The sequence below is a fragment of the Larimichthys crocea genome, chromosome VII (genome assembly GCF_000972845.2).
Source record: "Larimichthys crocea isolate SSNF chromosome VII, L_crocea_2.0, whole genome shotgun sequence".
Classification (NCBI taxonomy): domain Eukaryota; kingdom Metazoa; phylum Chordata; class Actinopteri; family Sciaenidae; genus Larimichthys; species Larimichthys crocea.
Window position 1 is genome coordinate 229,892 of NC_040017.1, and position 25,553 is coordinate 255,444.

A 25,553-nucleotide genomic window follows, 5' to 3' on the forward strand; every position below is an offset into this window, starting at 1 on the left:
CATCTGGGTAATTATGGATCCCATTTCAGTTATGGGAAGAGACCAAAGAAAATTTGAACTTCACCAAACCTTTACCAAAGCATCTGATTGTTTCGTATGACCTTATATTTAAACTGAACTGTCTCATGCTCTGCCAAAACCGAAACTTCCAGTTTGGTGGGCCAATCACAGCACTTGTGGAATCTAGAATTTCGCCACATATCCTCAAGGCATTCGGCAAACTATACGGCAGTTTTTCTAAAAGATAAATCCTAGAGAATCTTCTGAAAAATAAAAAAGGGTGCTGGCAACATAAGCAACAATATTATACATACAGTACATCTTCATCATGCAATACTAAAATCAGGAAGACCAGCAAGGATCAATATGTATTGACTATGAAGTCAAGTCATTGTAGTAGACTTCGTCATGAAAGGCACAACCTGCGACCAAATCTCCAAGAGCACAGCTAAGAAAAGGAACTGAAATAAATTCGATAGGTGATGGCTCCCCCATCATCTATGCATCATAAATAAAATATGGTTATGACCACCTATAACATGCTATGTTCTGTGTATGAACACAAACTGTTTCCATGGAAATTCTTTATATGTGGGTAAACTTTCCTCAGTAATGTACTGAATAAACAGTGCAGCTATACGTGTCTGGAAGCAGGGAGGCATGACTGACTCGTCCTGGGCTCTGAATGAGGCAAAAAAGACAAAAACTCTATTTGACTTCTGTTCCATACTTCGTCGGCCTTCACACACTGACTCCAGTCCAACCTTTAGCACACAGATAACTAGCATAACATTTCCTCCAAGGGCCTAGAAAACAAATAAATTCAAAGCAGATCCACAATAATCTCTCTGTAATGAAATCTGACTGTGTCAAGTCTTTAGCCCGAGTCGGGCTTCATGAGAAGTGTTTGCTGCAGTTCTTGTAATCCCTTCAAATTGCTTCTCACACAGAAATGAAAGTTGCATGGTACCATTTCATAGATCATGGATTATGGGTTCTGCCTCAAATGCACATGATGAACCCAGACTTAAGTTTTCCTGTCTTGGAAAGGTTAACCATGACTGTTTGCTTTGACTGCAGATCTCTGCAGACTGACTGCATCTTACTTTAAATGAGCAGAAACATTATAGAACCATCCTCCTTGTCCCTGCTCTTTAAGACTTCAAGATTAATCCTCGTTCAACTTTTAATTTAAACAGCTACTTATAAACTAAACTTCATGCAAATGAAGCTTCCATAAGTGTGCTGTTTTACATTTTTGTTAAAGTTTACTGGCACTTCCTTTCATGCAGCGTGAGCGGCTTGTCTTTAGTGTCTTCAGGCGTAGAATATCACCCCTTTCCAAAATTCAGTGTGTGTACCCTTTCCATCTTCTCTCCTCTCTTCTCCCTCCGTCTGATATTCTGCTCACGCACAACTGCGGCAGCCCTCCTCCAATCGCTGGCATTAATCCACACCTCAGACCCCCCAGACACACTGTCTGCTCTCCCACAATGCACCTCAGCTCCAAAACTTTCCCAGACACATTTGGCCTTCTCTCTATCGCTTACCTCTCCCTCCCTCTTCAGCCCCTTTTCTTTCACTTGTTCTCCCCATGGCTCTTCATCGTCCAGTTTCATTTGCTCTGCCTCTTTCTCTCTCAAACTCTCTAAATTTCCCCTTTCTCTCTCTCTATTCAGCCACAGCCTGTCTGACAAAAGTATCTCCTAATCTTCCCCAGAGTCCATTTGATCTAAAATGGCGGCACCGCAACCGACCAATACCGGTCATCCCTCTAACATTGGAGAGCAGAGCTACATTCTGCCCAGTTTTTTTTTTTTTTTTTTTAAGTTTTAGATTTGAGAGTCTCAAATACTTTTATGTCATGGACCCCCATGAAGATCAACAGTACAGTCCCAGATCCCATTTATCAAGGGCACAAAACCTAAGCCCTAATACTGGAGTTTAGAAAAAAGAATAAAGCAATATATTTCTGCATCTTGGTTGAAAAATGCCTAACCCTAACAACAAGATGTTGTTTGACCATTTTTCTCATTCCTCCCAATCCAACTCAGAACAGAATTTGAAAAAGTGTAGACATTATGAGATTACTTAAAGATTATTCTGACACAGCTACAACAGTTTGATTTGAAATGTTTTTTTGTTTTTTTGCACAACCTAGAATATGAATGACCTTAATGGCTTTCATCTGTAAAAAGCAAAGAAGTGCATTTAAACTCTTTTATTTGTCATTTTACAACAAAACAAAATCCCATCATACACGAAGCAAAGAGACCAATCGCTTGCTAACCTCAATAGACCAGAAGCGACAAAAGATCTGAGAAATCATTTGAAGTCGACAACACAGGTTAAGGTAATGTGGCTTCCTCAAAATGTTAAATCACGTCCATCCATGACCCTAACTCATGTCACCACATTTAACTTTTGGAATGCACTGAATGTCCAATGTGGGATATAGGTGAAGAGAGCAACTTTAGACAATCACATTTTTAGAAAAGAGTCAGCCATTAAACCAGAGCTCCAAACACAAGTATTGTCAGGATTCCACCACCGCTGTTGAAATATCTAAAGGAGGATCACAGAAGTAAGTCATAAAAGTCGAGGAGCACCACAGAATGAACTTATCAATTGTTTTCCTAATCTTCGTTGGGATGCCAAGCTCCTTAACATTCTTGTACTGCACGGTCACTAATTTATTGCATGGTCACTAATTTATTTTTTGGCAATCGACTCCTAAAAAAGAAAAGACCCCTCTGCAAAGGCCACTAATCAGCATCTGTTGGCTTGGACTGGTAGTCTCCCCTCTGACAGCGTTTTCCTCATAAGGGTTTTAACGTTTATCTGTGATCTGGTTTGGCTTCGGTCTTGGGAATCTTTCTGTTGTGCTGGGAAAAGACAAAGCTAAGAGGATTGAATTCTGAGCTACAGGCAGACATGATGGGAAGGACAGATAGAAACTGGAATGAGTCTGTCCTCCTGGGAGATAAAAGATTCATTGCAAGACGCAACTAATAAGGAATGAGTTTTATTTTATTGAGATGTGATTACAAGGAAACTTGTACCTCCCTTCCACCCACGTAGACAATATATTATAGCATATACTCTATTCTTTAGAAGCCATAGACATGCTGTGTTTTATCTTCAGAAATCTATTGTTAGCCAGGTGGAACAAGCAGCCTTGTAGGAATAACTTTGATACTCCATACTATCTACAACGTTTCCAATGTTTTAGTGCCAGACTGTAAAGGTATGGTGGATGTAGCATGTAACAAGTTCATCTTAAATGTGTGTGTTTGTGAGACCTGCACGACCTGTAGTGATTATAACCATCTTATTCTATCTAACAATCATACCTTGAGCATAGCAGTTTTGGACCTACTATGATTTGTTCCCAACCTAAACCGTATGGTAGTTGCCATGTACCATGTGTTATTGTGGAAAGTGAGAATTTTACAAATAAAAAGAACCTTGTCACTCCACAAAATTCATTAATGACAAACATACTGTATTTAAAGTATGGCCAGAGTTAGGCAACTAAAACATTTGGTTAAGGTCTGTCTAAGAAAAAAACATCTTTCCATGCCAACCTCCACACCCCTGTTCTTCAGATTACTAAATAAAGTTCACTACCATCCGAATCAGCACTGAACACTGGCATTAGATGCAAATTATGATCTGTGGACATTTTGAGATTTTGCATTTGAGAAATGTGACTACTTTTGCTGCAGGGGTTTTGTAGAACATAAAATAAGACTATGACTGTTACCAGCATCCAGGTAATGTGAACTTTTTACTGAAACACCGAATGCAAAACATTTTCTTTTATAGTCAGATTTATTGTAATGCAAACAATCTGCACCAAATCAGTCGCACTGCAAGCGGATGATGATGATTTAATGACATCTGTATCTCAAAGTCGTTATTGGCCTCATATATCAACAAACAGATTCATCGGTCTAACCCTGCCGCCCAGCCTTTTGTTTGCCACCTCTTGCTGTCCTTTTGTTTCCTTCATCGTACGAAACGCCCCCTCCCCTCCACCTCCTCACAATCCCTTTTTGCCTTCCTCGCCTTTCTTCCTCCTCTCTCCATCTCTCTCTGCCCGCCCCGCCACCACCCAACCCCTCCTCCCCCCCCTCCCCCCCCCACCCCTCTGTGTTTGTGTCCTCATCTGACCCTGCTTGGCCTGAATCGCTGTCAGTGCCCATTTGGATCAGGCACAGCTGGTGCTGCCGCTGAAAGCCGAGTGCCATTACCTCTGCTGTCTACTGTCTGTCCTGTCTGTCTGAGAGACACATCTTCATAATGACGTTGGCCCTATTTCTCAGATATTTTTTATAGTTCCAATTAACTAATTTCACTTACTTACATGTTCTTTATTTTCTGACTTACAGTGCTTTTTTTTCTGCTGTAATGACCTCATCCCTGCAGGGGGAATCGTTCAGGCTTTATCTTATTTGCTCTGCCACTCGGGAAATGTAAAGAAAATACAAAATAAACACAGAACAAGATAGGAAAGCATGTCAGCCATTTCAGAAAAGGACGACAAAGTGTGGACGAGAGGAAAGGGGGCATTTGTGCTCTTCTCAGTCAAATCAGATGTCACGGGTCGATAAAGACCAGGAAGTGGAGAGTGAGTGTTTGCAGCTGATTGGACGGCATTGGAGCAATAGCTCACTTTGTGCCAGTTGCAGATAGGCTTAGTGAAAGCAAAGGAGCAAAATCAAAGCCTGCTGTGCAGAGCGGAGAGCCGGAAAGAAGCTCAGATAACACTTTTTGAAGCAGTGCTCCTAAGTGCATGATAAGAACAATAAGTACTAATTGTTATAATACAATGTGAAATGAAATGAATGGGGCACAAGTAGAGTCAATGACATTTTTGTACATAGAGACGTGATCATATTGTAAAACATGACTCTGCGCTCCTCATGAGATAATGACTGAGGATTGTTTGAAGTGTCAAAGGCAGCAGTCCATTTACTGAAATTAAAAACCTTCAGCAGTTTTCATATGGTCATCAAACATCATCAACAAGTCAAAAATATGGCAAATATTTTTGTAAATTACAATGTTTTCCATTATGATGATCAAAGGCCGTGGGGAGGTGAAAAATTGGCAATTTATGATTTTTTTGCAACACTGCATGGGTAGCTCTATGTGGAGCTCCCTGTTGGTCCAGCACTTGAAAAAGGGATCAAGGCTTTCAGAACACAAACTGGATAGTTCAATTTTAAATTTGACATTTTCCACAATGGCCTCGACAGCAAAGAGGAGTATAAAAAGGAAGTGGGAAATAAAAATAATCATAACAATGACAGCAGCATTGAACTATGATTTGCTGTTACCGTGTGGAGTCCACTTATTTCATTTTCTAGTGACATTGAAGTCTCAAAGGAAAATATGATTAACAGCTTCGGCCTGAGGCTAGATACAGTAGATCATTTGTAAGTATTATATTTTTTACTTTTTATATCTTAAGCATGTATTCTGAGGGATTTCGTGATTTTTTACTCAAAGAAACTTTGCCAAAGATCATGGCCTGAGTACGGTCTGAACCTGCTCTCCATGTAAAATACCCTGAGATAGCCTCTGCTGTGATTTGATGCTATATAAATAAAACTGAATTGAGCTGAATTGAGAGGTGTGGATTAACATTTAGTAATTGGACAGGATAACATATATGACAGAGGTGTTCGTCTGCTGATTGAATGCAGCATGTCAAGGACAGTCAGCTAAAAGAAAATGAACTGAAAAGATGTTTTTTTTAAAAGTCAAAACTTATTAGTATTATTCCTGAGGTAACATCAGGTAACAGGTTATAACCAGATTAGGATATGATGGGCAAATAAAATGTTCTTATCTGAATTCTGTACAATTATTAATTATTTCTTATGGTTTTATTGCCCAACTGATGTGTTTTGACATTGAATGCATGCACACAAACTCTTAAACAGAGCTCTCTGTGCGTCCTCAAGCTGAATCAGGTGCGTCTAAGTCCGAGATCAACAATAGAAAAGGGACTGGGCAGCACAGACTAACATGCGAGACGTTTCAGAGTGAAGCACATTGAACTTGATTTGAAGGGAGAGACTGATATCAGAATTTGATTTAAAGCTGAAAAGAGTCCTTCGACATCAGTTTACAAAAAACGCTGTATTACTGAAACATGTCTAAGAAGGTGTAAAAAAATATGAATTTAGTCTTTTCACCATTATGTTACACAAAAACTGAAACGCTGTTGATCAGGAGCTCAAGGCAGGTAGAATTATGAAACAAATTATTTTACAAAAGACAGGGATCATTCAAACATCCTGATATAGATGACAGTGTTTTGTGTATAGGATAGGATGACACTGATGTCTCTGTCTAATGTCTGATTTTTAATTACATTATGACATGCACTATAAAATAGCAAATTGCTTAAATGAACTGAATACTATGTTTTTATTTTTAGCCTGCAGAGCCGCAGCCTTTTGCAGTCAGAAAACAAGCTCAGACTTTTTTTTATGCCGCTCAACCCATTATATTCCAGTATTAGCATCTGTAGTATCTGAATTGCAAACTAATTGCACACAGCAACAGATGTTTTTCATGCTTTCGTTGCATTTCTTAAACTCTGATTGGCCAGCAAAACCTAGAGGCCTGTGGACAAATCTGCCTGTGAGCAGAGCAGCTTTCCAGGCGCACACAGCTGCACGTTCACCAATCAAATTCCAGGCAGAATTTCCACCACTGTCCAATCAGAGAGAAGGATTTTAAATTAACTTTGGAAGCAATTCCAGCTTGAAATAGTCTGAGTGGCAGTGAAATTGACTGTGATCCTGAATGGAGCCGAACACAGTGCAAGGCTACGGTATAAAATGGACGCTGCAGTGTCATCTCTGGAGGTCACAGTTTGGCCCTGCCACTGACCTGAGATGAATGCCTGCTCTGCCTTTCCTCCAGCAGCTGGACTCGCACAGGTCTGACCAGCATGGACTGTATTTTCCAGATAATGATGTCTGATCATCAACTGTCATGACAAAATAATTTGTTCAAATCAAATGAAGTTTAAACTCACACAATTCTGTTTCAGGAACACTGTGTATGGTGAATACGTTTTGGCTCATAGTTTACATGAAAATGATTGTGGTCTCTAGTTTATTAACTCAAAAGCAAAACTCTGTTTCATTTCTGACCACACCCATCACTGATGTCATTCTGTACTGACCACGCCCACATATACTTCAACCACTGGAGGTCAGCAAAAACAAGATTTGGGCCAGTGTAATGCTGAATTATTCTTTTCATATTTGATTGCAATTAAACTTGTTGTGTTGTTGTTTCTTCTTCGGTAATCTTTCAAATTGACATTCAGCAGTAGCCAACATAATGTAAGTTTTTACTAGACAACACAACAACACCGCGGTTTAATCTAAAACGAGTCTAACCAATGGGATGTCAGGCTGAATAAACTAAACACACCCATGCAACCAAGAAATGTTAGTTGTAATATAACATGCACATTTTGTAAAGCTCTGTCAAGTTTATTCGTGTGTGTGGGTGTGAGTTATTGAGCATGACCTTGAAATACATGCGTCTGTTTCCTTTCTACATGCAGCCACTCCTGGACTCTTAATATTCTTCTTTTAACATTGTTCCTACCTCCTCTCCCTCCGTTCACCACAGTTTGTTCTATCTTTCCTTGCTGCAGTTGTTCTTTTTACACAGCACAGCCCCGTCTGTCCGGAACCACTGACTCCGACCCTTGCATATTTGAGTATTTGAATTATCATTAACAGCCGTTTCTAAACGTAAAGGCAATCAATATGTTGTTACTGATTTAGACTCCGTGTAAAAGCCAATAAAAGCCATCAAACACAGTCAAGTTCTGTATCTGACCCGCTTCCTTTGCAAATCACCTCTTTTTGGAGTACCTGAAGTAACCACACCCTCTTTTTGTCCTCTCCGTCTTTCCTTCTTTCCTCTCTTTGTCATCTTCATTACCAGTCCCCCATGAAGGACAGTCACTGTGAGCTGACAACCAGGCCGCCTGCCATTTGTTACTCTGCCAGTCCATTTTTCTGTCCCCCCTACCCCCCTCCACACCAATACCCATCATGCATTTGTCAGACACTGTCTGGGCGCTGCTTCTGTGGCTGCTGCTGCTGCTGTGGCTGCAGAGTTGTGAGTTGAATACAAGAAAGAAAATCAATGCTTTTGTTCAGTCTTGTGTTTTAAGATGAGATTCATTCATTGCTTTAGAGCCTGTGATTTACTGCTGAACTCCAGATTATAAAAGCAGTTTAAATGCATCTCGCCGCAGAAAATGGAAAAATACCAACTATCAACTATCAGTGGCACTGCGTTCTGAAAATGCAGTGTGACATTTGCGCTACAAGTTTGCTGACAAAAATTACAGAGAGCCAGGGAGTCTGGCATTGGCCTAGAGAGAGAAACACAAAGGGAAAGTCTCACTGTCAAAGATCAGGATTATTTCAATGCCAGAATAAAGAACATCCAAGTCTTTCAGGAAAAGAGGCAATCCTTGCATGTAATCGTCCCACAAAATCATCAAGATGAATGCCTCAGAGCTCTTTCCACTGTGCAAGATGGTGACCCCTGTTTGTGGGTATGGTTCTGTTTCCATGACTTATCAGGACTGTACTTTAAAATTAAGTAGACACTACACTCCCTGCTGCAAGGTTTGCCAAAACTGATGGAACCAAGCTGAGCGTGTATATCATCATCGGGGGAGCTGTGAATGATAGCGGGGCTATCAGCGAGTGTCTGATGGCCTCCTTTCTTCTTTCCCTGTCATCCAAACTCTCATTTCTGCAGATATACAGAACAACATCATTGCCTGGCAAGAATGTTGATTCTGCAAACCCCCAGATGATGTCCGATGTCCAATGTCTTTGTTTTGTATTTTTATGTCTAATGCCAACATGTTTTTTAAAATTCTCGCTTTCAACAATATCTGCACATGGTACATGCACTATGGTGTAGAAGGTTGGGGAAGGTTAATATTTACAATATGATTATGATTCAACGGCATACACTTTCCATACTTTCTGAACTTTCCATAGAGCAAGTCTAGACTATCTTTTTATAAAATTATTAACAGAGACACAACAATTCCCACCAGGAGCAAGCAAGGAACATCAGTTGCTAATTTCTGGCGGTGACCTGTGTCTAAATTGGCACTGAATATTGGAATTCAATTAAAAGGTGCAGAATCATCCAACATGAAACTAAATTCTCAGATACTGAGTTGAGATGTATAATATATGATATACTGTCACCCCACTATCTCCTGTTCTTTATACACTCGCTGTGGCACCTAATGTGATTTCCGGTTGGCAAAAGGTTACTTTACAAATAGCAAACATTTGATTTGGTATTGGTTTAGCATTGCTTCAGTGCACAAAACCCCACAGGCAGCCACCTGGAACATGTGTCACTTTAAAGCTAGGGGCCCTATTTTAAATGCACAAGCACAACCATTATGTGAAATGGTATGTCTTAGGGACATGGACAACGTTTGCACCTGTTATTTTGGTTCAATTAGGTGCTATGGCGCTATGAGCAAAATCAGAAGGTACGATGATGACTTATCTTCTCAGCCAGTCATATTACTTGTCACATGGCTCTGCGACAGCTGTGCCAATCACAGTGAAGAGAAGTGAAGAGAAAGTCTGAGATTCTAGGCTTTGTAGACTAAAATAGAATACAACAACTTCCTGCGACTTATTATCTGTATCAAAGTCTCAGTAACTCCTCAAACACGTCGATGTTGTAGTTGATCAAAGACACAAAATGTGTAATTGTGTGGAGAATAAAAGTAAAGCTTGAGAAAGAGGAATCCTGCATATCTTATGAACTCACACATCTGGCCAATCTGCTGCTGCTTGGAGTGGACATGATTGTTGGAAGAAAACTGTAGATCGCTGCCCAATGGCCAAAATCAGAAAGGTTTGTAACAATCTGACAAGCAGAAGAATTACCTGAACCTTCCAATGACTCTGATAGCCAGTGTGACCAGTGTAAGTTGGTAACATGCTGATATATATATTTTTTTTATCTCAATGGTCTTTATTTTAAATCAACTTTTACCTAAAAATATCAAGAATGTTCATCCATCTCTGTCGGTGTGCATGTGCATGAGTGTAAAGATACTGTACAGATGAAATGTGGCGTGGCTGTCAGTTTTGTCAGTTTTGATGTTTTGTCAGTGTTGTTTAAATTCTGCTGTGAGAAAGTGCATGTTTGTATGAAACGTGACATTTCTTCGTTTACTGTGCCAGTGACTCATCTGGTAGTTTAAATCCAGATTGTGATTATGTAGAAAACTCAGAAGTCTGTGTAATCTCACCAGGACGGGGGAATAAACTGCGGCTCGCTGTCTGTCTGTCTGTCTGTCTGTCTGTCTGTCTGTCTGTCTGTGTCTACACAATCTGCATTACATAGCGGCATGTCAGTTTTACTGAAAATTTCTGGCATGCAACAAATACCTCTCTGGGTGAACATATTATCACTGAAGTTGTTAAATCCAAATTTCACTGTTAATTGTGCACTATTAATTGTGAACACTCTGATAATGAGCGCAGTGTCTGTGAACGCACCTCCTCGATGAATCGGAATCTGGTCTGCTTTAATCAAACTGCGATACAGCTCGATGCAGCGGGAGATCTGACTCATGTCTTGCCAGAAAGCCCTCCCTGTTTATGTGAGTAGCAGAAGACCACAGGATGTGCTGGGAGGCTGTCATTACAGTGATAGGGTGGCCTCCGCTAAATAAAACAAAGGAGAGGGAGAGAAAAAAAACACATGGACGGCTACTTATTTAGTAATTAACTTCACATGCTGTAGGGAAGCTCAGAAACACATGTGATGATGGTACACATCAGCAAGGCTCGGAGGAAGAGGGAGATAAATGAGACCAAAGCCGGACGTCTTTGTATAGAACAGTTACAGTACAATCATTTCTGATGAGGTTTTAGAATGTTATGATCAATAACTTGTTATTATCGGTGAAATAAGCAACAACACCCAGTTGTGATGTTTCAATAATACCTGATTTAATACTGGTACCACTCATGTCATCAGTCTTCACAGCCACAGCCAAGACAATAAAGCCAGGATATACTGGAACACAACCACAATGAGCAGCTGTTCTTTTTGTTCAGCATGGAAAAATACTGGTTAATATAAATTGAAAGCATATAGTGTGTGCCTTACGATATAACTGTCTGCATAGGTTGTGTGAGGACACAGTATAATTTATGCTGCAGGATCCTGAGTGGAGACAGCCAGCCGGAGGATGCCTGGCCCCGAGAAGAAACATGCCAGGAATTTTAGAAGATGTCTCAGCAGCAGCTCCAGATGTAGGCAGAGCGGGAAGCTGCATTACTTATAGAAAAAGGAGTATAGGGAGGAAGAGAGGGTGTGTGTGTGTGTGTGTGTGTGTGTGTGTGTGTGGTGGGAGGGGATCCCTTTTGATATGAATGGAGCAGAGGACAGAAATGGAGAGAAAGGGAGAAAGAGATTGAAAGAGGAGGGCAAACTGTAAGCGAAGCACAGCAGGGAGGCAGAGAAAGGAAGATGAGGAGGAGGACAGAGGGAATAGTAAAAGAGGCATCGGAGGAGGGGAGGAGGTAGGCAAGGAGAAGAGAAAAGGAAAGCACAATGCAGGGGGAGAATAATAGAAAATTGGAGAGACTCCCTCGGAAATATGGTTTTCAAGGCTTACAGCAGCAGTCTGAATGATCTATATACGTTATATTTGGATGTATTTATGGGAGAGATACTGTATATTTGGGGAAAGAAACGTGCAGCCAGACAGTACTACAGCTTGTAAATAATCCTACAGGCAATGTTTAGGAAGACAAATCAGACACTAAAGGTAAAATTATCATCCCCACTGTCTGTTGTAAATGTCCATCACAGTTCGACTGATTTCTTTGCTCAACTTCGACCTACCAAATGTGGCGTAGTTGTTCAAACCCGTTTTCTATTAGTGTCATCACAAGTACACTGTGTTTGCCTCTAAATACAGAGGTTTCGATTATTTGACCAAAACTTCCAGCTTCATTTAAACCTGTCTGATCTTCTGACTGATCACATCTATCAGCACATTTAATATATTTGTAGCACTGTTGCCACTTTTTCAGATTTCAGCAATTATCCATCCAAGTATCTCTTATTTACATCCAACGCCAACTTTCTGTGGCAATGCTCCTGCAGAAGTGTACCCTTAATGTAGCGGTCAGGCGTAGGTTGTGCATGTCAGACCTTCATGCATTAGACCACAGTTTGTGTACACTAACCACAATGTTTCCACAACCATAACCATACCTTAGCCATAGTTTATTTGCCATAACCACATTCAGCCATAACCATTACCATCTGCCATGCGGAAAGTGAGAATTTCACTAACTGAATAAGAAACCTTGGGTGTGTCACGCAACTTAAACCCTGATTTTGTAAAATGCTGAATACTGGCAATAGAATTGTTGATTTTGGTAAGTACAATATTATCATAAATAATAGAACTGACAATAAAACCCAAATTTTGATAAACTACGGTTTTCATTTACTGCTTTCTCTGAAACTACTTGAGAAATAAATTTGTTTTGCAGCTGTAGCAACTACTACTTAATTACATTCTCGCATATGAGCTTTCACCTGCCTGCCATGATATGAAATGTTGTCAAACCCAAGATGTTGTTTTTATTGTAGAATATATTAGCAGAGGACAGACAGTTTTCATTTGAAGAAACAAAACCCTTGTTCTTCTGTAGTTGTGCCCTGTCATCTTCTCCACAAGCAAATAAGCTGTAAAATGAGAGGTCTCAACAGCCAACCTCTGCACAGTCTGTTCGGTGTCTACATACAGCTAGCAGGGTTAGGGTTGTGAGCAAAGTGGGCTCTCAATACTGATGTCCAGTATAAGTGTGTAAGCCGGGGGAATCCGGTCAAGTGATGCATCAGTTCGATCAAACAGACAAAATGATGCAATTCATCATTCTCATCTTATAGACAGACAGTAATCTACAATAAATAATCAGTTACAGCACTGGACAACACTGACTGGATGATGCACACTTTTTCATGAAAGGTCGATATCAGCCCTTTATAATAGAAACCCAATTTATCACTGAGAGCCTTCTACAGCTGTACTTGTTCTCCAACTGTGAATCATTTATCATGCAAAGTACTTGACTTCTCTGCTGCATTGGGCGATATGGGAACATCGGGATGCACTTTATTTCATAGACAGATGATAACGGGTGAGGGGAGAGACAGGAAGGAGGAGGGAGAACAGTGCTGTATACGACTTCCTCCAGCTCTTTAAACCCTCAAAAAGAACAATCATTTCTTCCCTTGAATCTGCTGCAGCACTTCAGAACAGACAACGCCAATCATGGGTATTTGGTAGAAAAGAAATGGAAGATTGGAGGAATAGCCTTATGCATTAACTTCCATAGATAGCACTGCACGGAAGTGGCAGCATTCCACTCAATAGACAGGATCTGAGAAGCATTGGCTGTCCAAATCGTGAATGTTGAAGACAAGTATATGTGAATGATATTGATAAACTGAAGTGAGCCATTAGGACATATTGTCTCTGTTTTCTTCCCCTGTATGTGGTTTGGGTAAGAGGAGACTGTGAGAAGCAAGAGAAGGCCAAGACAATGCATCCATCATGTCTGCCCAAACATCATCATCTCAATAATTGAGACAGCACCAATTCACCTGATTTAAAACAAAATGAGTTATGTGTCCGCATGTTTCTGGGTGGGAGAGTCAATAATAATTTAATGTTTCAACTTGCATGTGGAGCCCTGTGTGTCCAGAAACGACACTAGAGGGGTACCTGCTGAGTCACAAGTTTATGTGTAAGCATACTTTTTCTCCAAACTCTCCAAACACTTTGTAATAGAGGTGTCTGATACCATTTTTTCCCTCCCGATACCGATTCCGATACTTGTACTGTGGGTATCGGCCGATACCGAGTACCGATCCGACACCAGTATGTTTTTTTTTTAAATTAAAGTGCAGCCACAATATTTTTAAATAAAAAAGGCATTTAAATAGAACAGCATAAAAACAGTAGTGCAAGAGCAACTTAAAAAAATAAGCAAGACGTGGTTAGATTTAGGGAAAGAAAACAATTTGGCCAAGGTTGGGAAATGTTATATTTCGTAATATAAATAAAGAAATAAATCTTATGTTTCGTGAGCAGGTTTGAGCCAAAAAACTTCACTTGGACTCACCATCTTTGAATGCAGTCTGCTGCTATAAGTTATTAGTAATTTGATTTTGGGGAATCATAATTCCCCCAGATTACGATGATTCAACTAGTTTACAAAGCAGCAATTACATCCAATGATTCAATACCAATGCAGGAAATGCAGTAATAGTGTAAAGTTATGGTGACGGATCGGCATATGTTCCTTGGACGATATGGTCCATGATTTCCTGTTTCATCATTTTCCAGTTACCACAACCTTAACTGGGTGGTTTCAGTGGTTCAGTTGCCACTGACTGAATTGAAAAGAGCAAGTTTGACATTGAACAGTTCTGAATTCAACTTTGCATTTGTAAGAGGAAGAATGTTATTTCTTCTTTCAGAGGGTACCGAGAAAAGTTGAGACGTGAATGGGAATTATTCAGGTGGAAACCTCAACACAGTGGACCACATTCCACCTGTCAAAGTGTATTCTAAAAAAGTAAAGTATTTTTGTCTTCTACTTCTTTCTGTCCTTCACCTCTCAGTTTACTAACTCCTGCCTTCATCCAACTACTGTGTGGATGGTTTTTTGCTTTAAACGGGACTAATGATGGATCCTTATTGCTCCCCAAGAGGGCATGGACTCTCAATGCCCACCCCCCACTGTACACTGCTTCACTGCTTTCTCCCGGGGAATGCCATTAGCATGAGGCGAGAAATCTTTGTACCGTACAGCACCTTTGGGCCACATGCACACACAACCCCACACAAACACACACCAGGTCACGTGGCACCAGTGCGCTTTGTTTGTATTGTGAACATTTTCTAGCTCTCCATCATGCAGATTATCAGAGAGAAGCTCCGGCCTTAGGCGTTTCACACCGACGACAAACCAAAGGTCTTGGCTGGTGTCACAAAAATATAAACTGACAATGGCTTGAATCTAACACACTTCACATAGAAGTTCACCTAGCACACAGAGCTTTGTACTCCTAGAATATCTCTGATTATCTAGGACAAACCTGATACTAAGTCTAAATAAAGACTTTTCAAACTAAAAACATAGTTGAATGAGTTCCAGTTTCGAGCTGTTAAGCTCCAGTCTTACTAGCTGAAAATGTGTGCCTTGTGGAAGAATTTAACATTTACAAGAACGTTTTACTATGTACATTTGGTAATTAGTAAAGCAGTAACAGATAAGAAATTCCAAGTGGCTACTGCTGTCTACTTAAATTGTACCCTATTATTACTTGCCCTACACCGTTGTTAACAAACCACAAATTGAGCTGTTTGTCAGCAGGTGTTGCTGACTGTCAGCTGTCAGCAGGTTTGTCTGTTACTCTTGGTTCAGACACATTCTGGGACAGGACAGCTAATTTCCAAGGCTTAAAAAATATTTTTGGACTTCAAGTAACACCATTCTCTGAGTGAACTGGCTTAACTCTATTGACCAGCCTTACATATCTTTATAAAACCTCTGATTGAAAAAATGTGTGGGTGGATTAGTAAAAAAAAATGATTTGATTTTCACATGTTTATACAAGTCAGTATTCAAAATCAATGAATAGCACTGCAAGGTTGAATGCCTACATGGACCATGTGCAATATGTCAAGATGGACTCTACCGCAAGTGTTACATCCACATCAAAAGGCAAGAGAGATCAAAATTAAAAAAAGCCAAACAGAGATATCTACAAGCATTCAATATGGTGGAGGTAATTGCCTTATATTTTGTGTATCCCCTCACAGGCCCTCTGTCTTCAGCAGCAGACTCTTCCATGATTACTGTTGTGAACAGAAAAAAATCCAGTTAGAGAAAGAGACAACAAAAAGATACAACACATGAAAGCCCATGATTTTCACTTAAGACAAGCTGTCTTTCATGGAAACCCATTTTAAAATCTAGAGACTCAATCATGCCATCTCATTGCTCATCATGAGAATCATGCCAACTGGTGCGTATGAATGTGCATTACAGGAAAAATAAGAACGGGCTGATGAGAGTTATAGAAAGATGTTTAGATGGTTACTTGGATTTTATCTCAGTAGAAGTACTTGCCAAGAGCTCCTGTGCACCAACAGGTTCAACAGACCTTCAGTCACTCTTTCATAAAAGCTTATTCTGCTACCATCCATAATGAAATGAGACACGCTTCAAGTACAAAACACAGTCCTTTCTAGAGATACCGTCGGGTCAGGCAGTCAGATCTATTATGAAGAATTCAATTCACATTCATTACAGAGGGAACTGAAGAGGTTGACACTATATAGAATATCTGTATATGTTTTTATGACTGGCAGTTTGCACGGGGTGTTTTATTTTGAAAATGTCTTTGTCTGTGCAGATTGATTGTGGTGTCCATTAAAAATAGAACAGCTGAGTGTAGGCCCGCTTCTGGGATGCTTTTGAATCGGACGCCAAGGTTTGACACACTGACTAGAATGTATAGCTCCGGCAGCCACGGTGCACGCTCAACGCAGCGTGTCCGTGCTCGATGGATTTTGGGGGTTACTGTCTGTTCACTTGCTACTTTTCTTTAATACTTAAAAAATACCATATGCACATGTAGGGGTGGGCGATATATCGAATATACTCGATATATCGCGGCTTGTTCTACGTGAGATGTATGAAATGACTATATCGCGACCATCGAGTACTTGTCACGTAAATGTTTTAAGCCGTCTGCATTTAATTCTCCGGAGTTTTGCCTGTGTCACTCACTCCTGGTGCTGCTCACAGCACGCAGCACACTGCCCCGCCCACCCAGAAAAATCCCCTGCGCGCATGCGTACTTTCTGTATCAAGTGAGGAGAGAAGTGAAGAGCACGAGCGAGTTAATTGAAGATGGAGACGGACGACTTGGTTCCGAAGAAAAACAACTGCGGTCACGCCAGCCGTCTCTCGTTTTCGCGTGGTCACGTCAGCTGCTCCAATATTTTCAAGTGCGCCCTTATTGCCGACTTTATGGCAAAAACTTTGATAAAACTGGGAAAGTCAGCGCGAGCTTACTGCAGCGTGTGGACACTTCCGGTTTTCAAAATAAGACGTGGGTGTTAAATTTATTAAAGGTTTATTTATAAAATATGAAGACTGGTTAAAATTTGATTTAAAACAGTGTCTCATAAGCCAAGTATGATCCTGCACTGCTTTAAAGCTCATATTTACATTATGAAATGCATTAAAAATTCATAAAAAATATGACAAGTGTTAAAATGCTATAAAAAGAGTACAAAACAACAACAACAAAAATATCGAGATATATATCGTGTATTGCGATATAGCTTAAAAATATCGAGATATTGGTTACAGGCCATATCGTGCAGCCCTATGCACATGTACAACTGTTGGTTGGTTGAGGGTGGTTCTGTCCTGGTCATTCAGCCAGTCAGATGTTGCCAGCCTGCTTCTGATATTCTGTCTGTTGTAGACAATAAGCCTGACCACTGAAACCACCATATTTTATCATTTCTGTCTCATGGAGACTAATTATGGGCCAAGTTGATGTGGCGATTCTGTTTTTTTATGATAAAAAAATAAAAATAAATATCCATCATCTGTTTTCCACCACTTCTCCCAGTCCATGTCACGTGGAAGCAGAGAACTCTAAATTTACATTTGACTCTTTATTATCTATTATTTCTCTACAGCCCAGGTCTTTACATAGACATCATGCATTCTGAACACCCCTATGTTATATAATATGTAATATGTTACGCTAACTGTAGCTAACATATAGCCTCAGTGTCAACTGAAAATGTGGCTAGACTACAATATTGGAAACAGTCCCTAATGATTAGATAAAGCAATATCAGACACATACACAATTAAAAGGCTAATGCAAAACATACTGAATAATGGAGTGGGAACAAAATGGCAATTTAGTGTGAATATCACTCTGACATGGAACTGCTGCTAAAGGCTAGAAATGGTGTCTGTGTGCCCAAGGTTACTAACTGCTACTTTGTGCCTGACACTTGCGTGACACTCCTACTGCAATAATAACAGTAGATCCATAAAGCAGTGACCATTATATTAAAGCAGATAGAATGAGGGCAGGTCACTGTACGAATCCTGCACATCAAAAGAGCAGCTGAAATATTTTTATCTGTGATGAAAAAAGCAGCAGATCCATTATCTGGCTGAGTATAACAGGAAACAAATAGTCCTTTTAAGCTTCTGTGAAGTGTTTGATCTATTTTATATTGCAAATGAACTTTGCTGACTTTGTATTCTTTAAGAAAAAACTGTCTGGAGGTCAGCGGTGGCATGCTATCTCTGGTCCCCTGTCCCTTTAAAGACAATGGCCAGATCAGCAGGGCAGCTTGGCTAGAGATGAGAAAGCAGTTATTTCCAGCACCCTCCTCATTTATTTGTGTACGTGTTTTAAGAGACCTAAAGCAGCAGGCTGGATGCCTGGGTGCCATGCTGATAAAGCAAGAACGGGACTCTGTGCACTTTACCCAGGGCCTCTGAGTGAGTCGAGGGGCAGCATGAGGGGGCTCGGACAGGGGATCAGGGCTCTAAGCCAGGCGGATACACTCGGGTGGATAACATGTCTTTAATGCTACTGATGGACTGCCCAACTGGCGCCCCGGCTGGCTGGCACCGTTCCCAGGGTTCTTCCAGTGGCTGAGCGGCTGTATAGCTTGGATGACTGTTGTGAGACAAGGAAAGTCAGGGGTGACAGACAGACAGACCGCAGACAGACAGACAGACAGAGGCAACCTCAAACACACAGGACACACAGAGGCCAAAGACAGACTAACAGATGGGGAGAATCACTGAAGGACAAACTGTGTGAAGTGTAGTACATACAGAGTACATACCTACACTCTGAGATATGAGCTTTATTAATGCATCACAGTAGTCAATAGTACTAAACTAAAGTTTGATGACCTCTCGTGTCTCTTTGGAAGACTTTAAAAAAAGGCATCACAGAGCAGCCAGCTTGTGACTCTGCCGTGTGCAGTTACTCAACCGACGCCAACAAGATTTCCTGATACTGAAGCCGAACTGCTCTCAACACTTTCTTATCAACCGTAGCATATCCATCTTTTTTGTTTAGCATTTCATCACTGCAGCAAACAAGCTACAATTCATTTCCCTGATATCCATTCGAGATCCTGCGAAAGACCCATCTGTTAGAAGAGCCTGGCGATTCCGAAGAAAGCTACAATATCACTCTCCTGGCAGATTTCATGCGAAATGTGCTCAGTCAGCCTTGAGCTGCAGTCTGAAATAACAAAAGGGGAGAAAAATTGGAGGGAAAATGCAGATTTCAGTGCTTGGAATGCCATGTATCAGTTGACTCACATTAAGTGAAAACTGAACCAATAAGGTTTCACTGCAGCAATGTCAAACATTTCAACTCTCGTCCAGAAGGGATACAGTACGATTTCTTCAAGGTGCAATAGTTTACTACATGTGTCTAGAAAAACATAAATCACTTTTTACTGAATATTTCTGTTTTTGCACAGATATCCAATCAATGATATTTCCCCCTAACAACTAAGAGAACAGGAAGGTATAGTGATGGTTTTAAAAACACTAACCCAACCAGCCTGTTACATGAGCAAATCTGTAGTTAACTATCCACCCAAACCCAACAACATTATGCATTATAGTAGCACAATTGTCATTTATGAACCTGCTGTTCTTTATTGTTGAAAAAACTGGCTAACCATTCATTAAAGACAGTAAATTTATCACTTATCGTTTCATGTCATTCTGATTGTTTGGTTTGTAGATACACCTACACACTAATGCTGAAGAGAAAGAAAACATTCTGACTAAAAATTGAATAACTTATGAACTAAAATGACTTTTTGTCAACCAAAACGATGAAGGAAGAAAATGAAACGTCACTATAACTGCAAAGCATTTTCATCCAAAGACTAAGACTAGATCTAAAATAGCTTCCAAAATGAACGCCGGTACAAGCCCTGAGATATTTATGGGTTAAACATCAAAAGCTCAACATGAGAGGCTGCAGCTAGTTGAGACACGGTTGTGACAACTGTGGAACAGGGAAGAACAGCACAGCGGGGACACAGCGAGAAAAAGTTTAAGAAGATACTAATTAAAATGAAAAGATAAAATTAGAAGAGGGATGGAAACAAAAGGTATGACAGTGCGTTACACGTGAGGAAACTTCATGGTCATGGTGGTCGGAAATACCGCAGCAGATTATCATTTGTCAGACGTCCCAATGGGTCACACAAGATTTTTTAAGGCATTCAAAAAGTTTTAAGGCCAACTCACACCGGACGCGGAACAGAAGCGGAACGGCACCGCCGCGGTCACCGTAGCAAATAGAATCCAGTCTAGTCAATGAGAGCACTCACACCGGGCGCGGATCAGAAGCGTCCCAGAAGCGGCTCTCCGCGCCACGGCGCGAGCTTTCCGCAGGATTTCTATTTCTTCCGCGAGCCGCGGCTGAACCTCGTAAATTTCAACAGAGCACTGCGCACCAGACAGGAAACCGGGCCTTGAATCAACATAATAAACTTCCGCCCCCCTTCAAAATAAAACACAATACACAGTTCATGTAGCTTTTTACAACTGCACATCAACGTTACGTCATGACCGGTGGCACCAGGTGATCAAAGATCGATCAAAGGGTCTCAACGAGAGACTAATTGTTGACGTGGAACAACACACAATCATTTATGACACAACAGATGCTTTATATAATCTCCTCCACGTCGGAGAAGCAAAGTCTGCTGTTTGTTGTTGTTTTTTTTATACACTGTTTATCGCGGGGTCTCGTGATCTCGTGATCTCGCGTGAATACGGCCGGCTCGCTCCGCTGCCGTTCCGCGGCTGATCCGCGTCCAGTGTGAGTTGACGCCGGGCAAAGTACCGTTCCGCTTCCGTTCCGCGTTCGGTGTGAGTCCCGTGTTAGTGTTTGTCAGTTTTTCTCTTTCACCCTTGAAGCTTTGAAGCCTTGAAAAAATCCTTGAAATGAAAGAATCTGAGAAGGAAATCTGAATAAACTGCTCACAGCTAGTGCCCACGCTGAAAACATGACTTGTTATGATGTTTGATTCTAAAGGGTCACAATTGGATATATAATGTCATCATCGTGAATCATTTTGGCCACAATAAGCATTCAGAAATAATCTGATATTGTCACAGTACGTATTAGTAAGTATTGTTGTTATTTGCAACATCAGAATTCTTTTTGGCCATGAGAAATGTAAATAATATTACATTTATCATGGCCAGCTTTACCAACTCCTGAGAGAGAACTCTTGAGCTGCTAAATGCTCCATTATGTTCGCCAGCTAGTTGCTAATTTGCCTGGGTGTTGCTTGGTGCTGGTCAGGCCGTGTGCGGCGGGTTTATGGAGCTTTTTCACTAAAAACAGCTGCCTGCTGTGAGAGTGGGGGTGAGAAAACAAAAAATAACGAGCCATAAGAGGCAAAAAGAGGAGCTGTGGAGCTGAGGTGAATTACAGAGTCAGGTGATTATTCTTGGTAACGTAGCTAGTATGAGCGATCCTTTTTCCCTTTTATATGTGGTATTGAATTAATAACCGATAGTTTTATGTGTTCTGCCAACCATCTTCTTTCAATCAAAATGTAGATACAGTGATTATTACAGTCAGATTTATTCATTTGTGGGATCCCAGAGAGATTATTGTAACCAAAGCATGTGATTCTTTGGTTTTGGTGGAGGTTTCCTTGATGGGCAGTACCACACTCCAATAACACATCTCCCCAGAATGTAAACACAGTATTGTTACGAGATCTGAACGCGTTCAATCTGATGATACCTGCTGCCACAAATACCAGGACACAGCCCCATTGGAAATTATTTACTTATGACCAGCCGATCAGCAGGAAGCTTTATTTAAAATGGCAAGAATAAATATACTGTGTACAGTTAGCTCCAACAGGACGGGCTGTTTATATCTGGAAGGCTCTTAAGGAAATCAAGCTGTGTTTAGATTATCAGACATTTCAACTGCTGCGGATTATTTAATAAATAAACAGCTGAAGCTCGGGGTCTTAGATTCTGTTATGCATTCGGTTCAACATCATTTGAGTGGTCTGGTCAAGCGTTTACCATATATTATTATAAACCCTCATCTTGAGAGTCTGCTTACTTGATAGAAACACAAACTGGATCTGTACTATTTGTGTTAAAGTGCAGAGAGTCTGAACTGAAATAAAGCGTGGCCTACAGCCAGAGTCTAACACAACAACACTGTGCTAATTGAGCTGATGATAGCTTTCTGCTAAAAGAGTTGATCTGTGTGGGTACTCCATGCGCCTTATGATTATTTATGATAATCTGTATATTGTATCTCAGAGTTTTAATGCCCGGTTAATACATTTGTACACAGTTTTTCTAACAAAGCAAGAAAAAAAAACAGATGTTAAAGCCATTGTGTGGAATATTTGTGTGAGATTACAGAATACAAATATTCTGGTAGAACATGTTTGTAGAAAAACAACTCTGGTGGGAAACCATATTTACCAAGACTAAAGATGTAAATGAGCCCAGCCGCAGTTCATCTGATCCGCCGCTAAATAAGATCTGATGCTGGCCTGTTTTGACTCGTGTTACAGATGTCTGCACAGTAATGAAGCATAAAACAACATATTCTCCGCAGCTGAATTTGGACTGTCAGTTGAAGACACGTTTGATGACCCGTGATGTCAGCTCCACAAAAACTAGAACTGAATTATGAATAATATATTTTTGTTAAAACATCTCCAGTGCTGTAAACATAAAACTATAAAAGGCTGCTTAATATGTATTAATAGCTCTTCAGTTTAATGTATCATACTGGTATTGATCACAGCCTTTAGTCTGGAAAAATACACATTCAAGGTCAAGGCCACTGTGGTATATGGAAAGGTAACACTGTGTAAGTGATTACAGGTTGTTGCCACTGCTCTTACACTAAGTCTTTTATGGTACTGAATGAAAAGCTCTCCTAAGCTTACATTATGGTGCTTCTGTTTAATTTGCTGCAATATTCTCAGCTGCTCGTCTCATCTGTTTGGACGTTGCTAGCCTCTCTCCCTGTGTGTGTGTGTGTGTGTGTCTGTAGATCTAAGCCCATTTTCCTGAATGTTACATTTTGGATGCTGTTTCTTCTGTCTGTAACCCTGTGGTCATTTCCATTATTTTGAACAAAAACACCTTGACAACAAAATGTTGATGCATTAAATTAATTAAAATGAAAATCTCAATTTCACAAAAAAAAAAAAAAGTCTGTTATGTGAATTTTTGACATGGAAAGTGAGTGCTTTTTAAGGGAGACTGAGATGATGATCCATGATGCTCCACGCAGACCTAATGTGACCTTTACTCACATTATTACATGAAATAAACACAAATCTCTGATGCACTTCCTGTGTCGGCTGTTTTTCAGTGGTTGCGCTTCAAGTGGCGCTCGTTTAATTACGCTATTTTCTTCCAGTTTTCAGACTGGAGAATTGCCTCCACCTACTGCTTATCTCGTGAAACAACTCCTAACATTCGTAGAACGATAGTGGATGGATACAGCACATTTTCCCCCTTGATGTGGTTTCTTTTAACCATCAGTCCTGATCTTAACAAAGTACATATTTTAAACCAAACCATAATCTTTCCATGAATGTAACTGAATCGCTTTTTGTGACTGAAGCTAAGCAAACCCAAACCATACCTGTGTAATGTTCAAAAACGGTTTGATTTTTGTAAATGTTTAATAAATTGATTTGTAAGCTTTGAAATGATGTAATGCTGCTCATAAATCTTGTTGGCTTGGTGGCTACAGGTGTTCATTCTTCAGCAAATGTACGTTATAGATAGTTGATGTATAGACACTGGATTTAAACTCCCAGTGAAGGAGGCCTGAGGAGACAAATATTGCCCCTTGAGCTGGACCCCAACTGGCACAGCTCTAGCATGCTTTGTCTTATAAAATGGTATATGCAGCTTACTAGCTGACTGCAGTGCTGATTAGTTATTGGGAGACTCACATGGACTTAATGGAATAAGTGGGCTAGCACCTATTGTTGCTATTGTTACTGACATGGGGTCATGGCGTGGAGCCGGGACCAGTGGGCCTGTCGGCTGGTCGGTTGGGACAGCTGAGAAGTGGCCTCAGAGCTGCTGTGGGAGTGGCCCGGCCCAGATGGCTGTCCTATACAGCCCAGATTCAATACCTTTCTTTTGCCCCCTCACAGTCCAGATGGAGACCATTACAGTGGCCTGAAAGACCTGAGAGAGAGAGAAAGACAGAGAGAGAGACAGAGAGAGAGAAGGAGGGAGGGAGGGAGAGGTGGTGGTGAGGCTGTCTCGCCTTTCCAAAATCTCTAATTACCACAATTGTTGAAATCTTTTCAGCCTGCTTTTTTCCTGCTTTTCTGATACAAAAAGCTCCCTCTCAACATGCACTGCAAGCCCTCCTGAGAATTCCTATAAGAGACCAGACTGTTTCACACAAGACTGAAAGACAGAGAGAAAAAGGAGAAACGCAGAGAAGGGAAGGAGAGAGGAGGGAAAAAAGCACATTAAAGATATGCAAATCCAACTGTCTGGGGTTGAGGAGCATTAACCAGCGTTAGTAGGATAGCTGCCTCTATTTTTAGTGTTCGCATGTGTGTGTGAGTGCACGCTCGAGTGTGCGCGTCCGCCTTTCTCTGCCGCAGTGTGTGATGACTTCCTTAAGCCCGGGCTTTCATGTTCTAGTGAGACAGTCTGGGCGTCGAGATATGTCGGCAGAAATATTCTGCCTAATTGAGACACTTCACAAATGAAGCTGTCAAGCCGCAGCTTCAAACAGAATACACAACGGTGGTTGAAAGAGAATTTCTAGGACAGCAGTGTGAAGGAGTCCCCCCCCCCCCCCCCCCCCCCAAACAAGTACAGTGTTACAGCGTTAAATGATTACAGGTTGGTTTCAGGACAATCATTAGAGTTGCCATGGATGTTTAAAAAAAAAAACTTCCACAGAGAGTCGAGCAGAGTCAAAAATAGCAGCCATGCCAATCACGTCTTCAAGTCAAATAAAATAAATCTAAGGAGGGGGATACATTTAACTTGTTTATTTTAAACACATGGTTTTGACATTACCCAAGGCCAAAGTCAAAACCATCCAGTGTAGAGGGCTTTCAAGTGATGTAATGCAGTGTCTGGCAGCCATGTTGGCCTTTCTTAGTTCCTGGAAGCAGCATGGTTGTTTCCAAATGTACACCATGGTCATGTCAACAATCAGAGCCCACAAGATGCATCTTTCAGATACAAGTGGACTGCAGTAGATTTTCTCTTTTTTTTTTAAGGCCCCATTATGTTTACACACGATATCGGGCTGTCTGTGACAAAGGTTTTGGATCT

General features: G+C 40.8%; 1 long non-coding RNA gene across 2 annotated transcripts in view; it reads right to left on the reverse strand.

Annotated features, from left to right (window-relative positions):
* Positions 1-15,932: 15,932 nt before the first annotated feature.
* The window catches only part of LOC113746017 (uncharacterized), a 57,234-nt gene continuing 47,613 nt past the window's right edge, over positions 15,933-25,553 (reverse strand). For both annotated transcript variants that reach the window (XR_003462564.1, XR_003462563.1), the window contains exon 3: positions 15,933-16,000. This is a non-coding gene — a long non-coding RNA (uncharacterized LOC113746017). The remainder of the gene's footprint in view (positions 16,001-25,553) is intronic.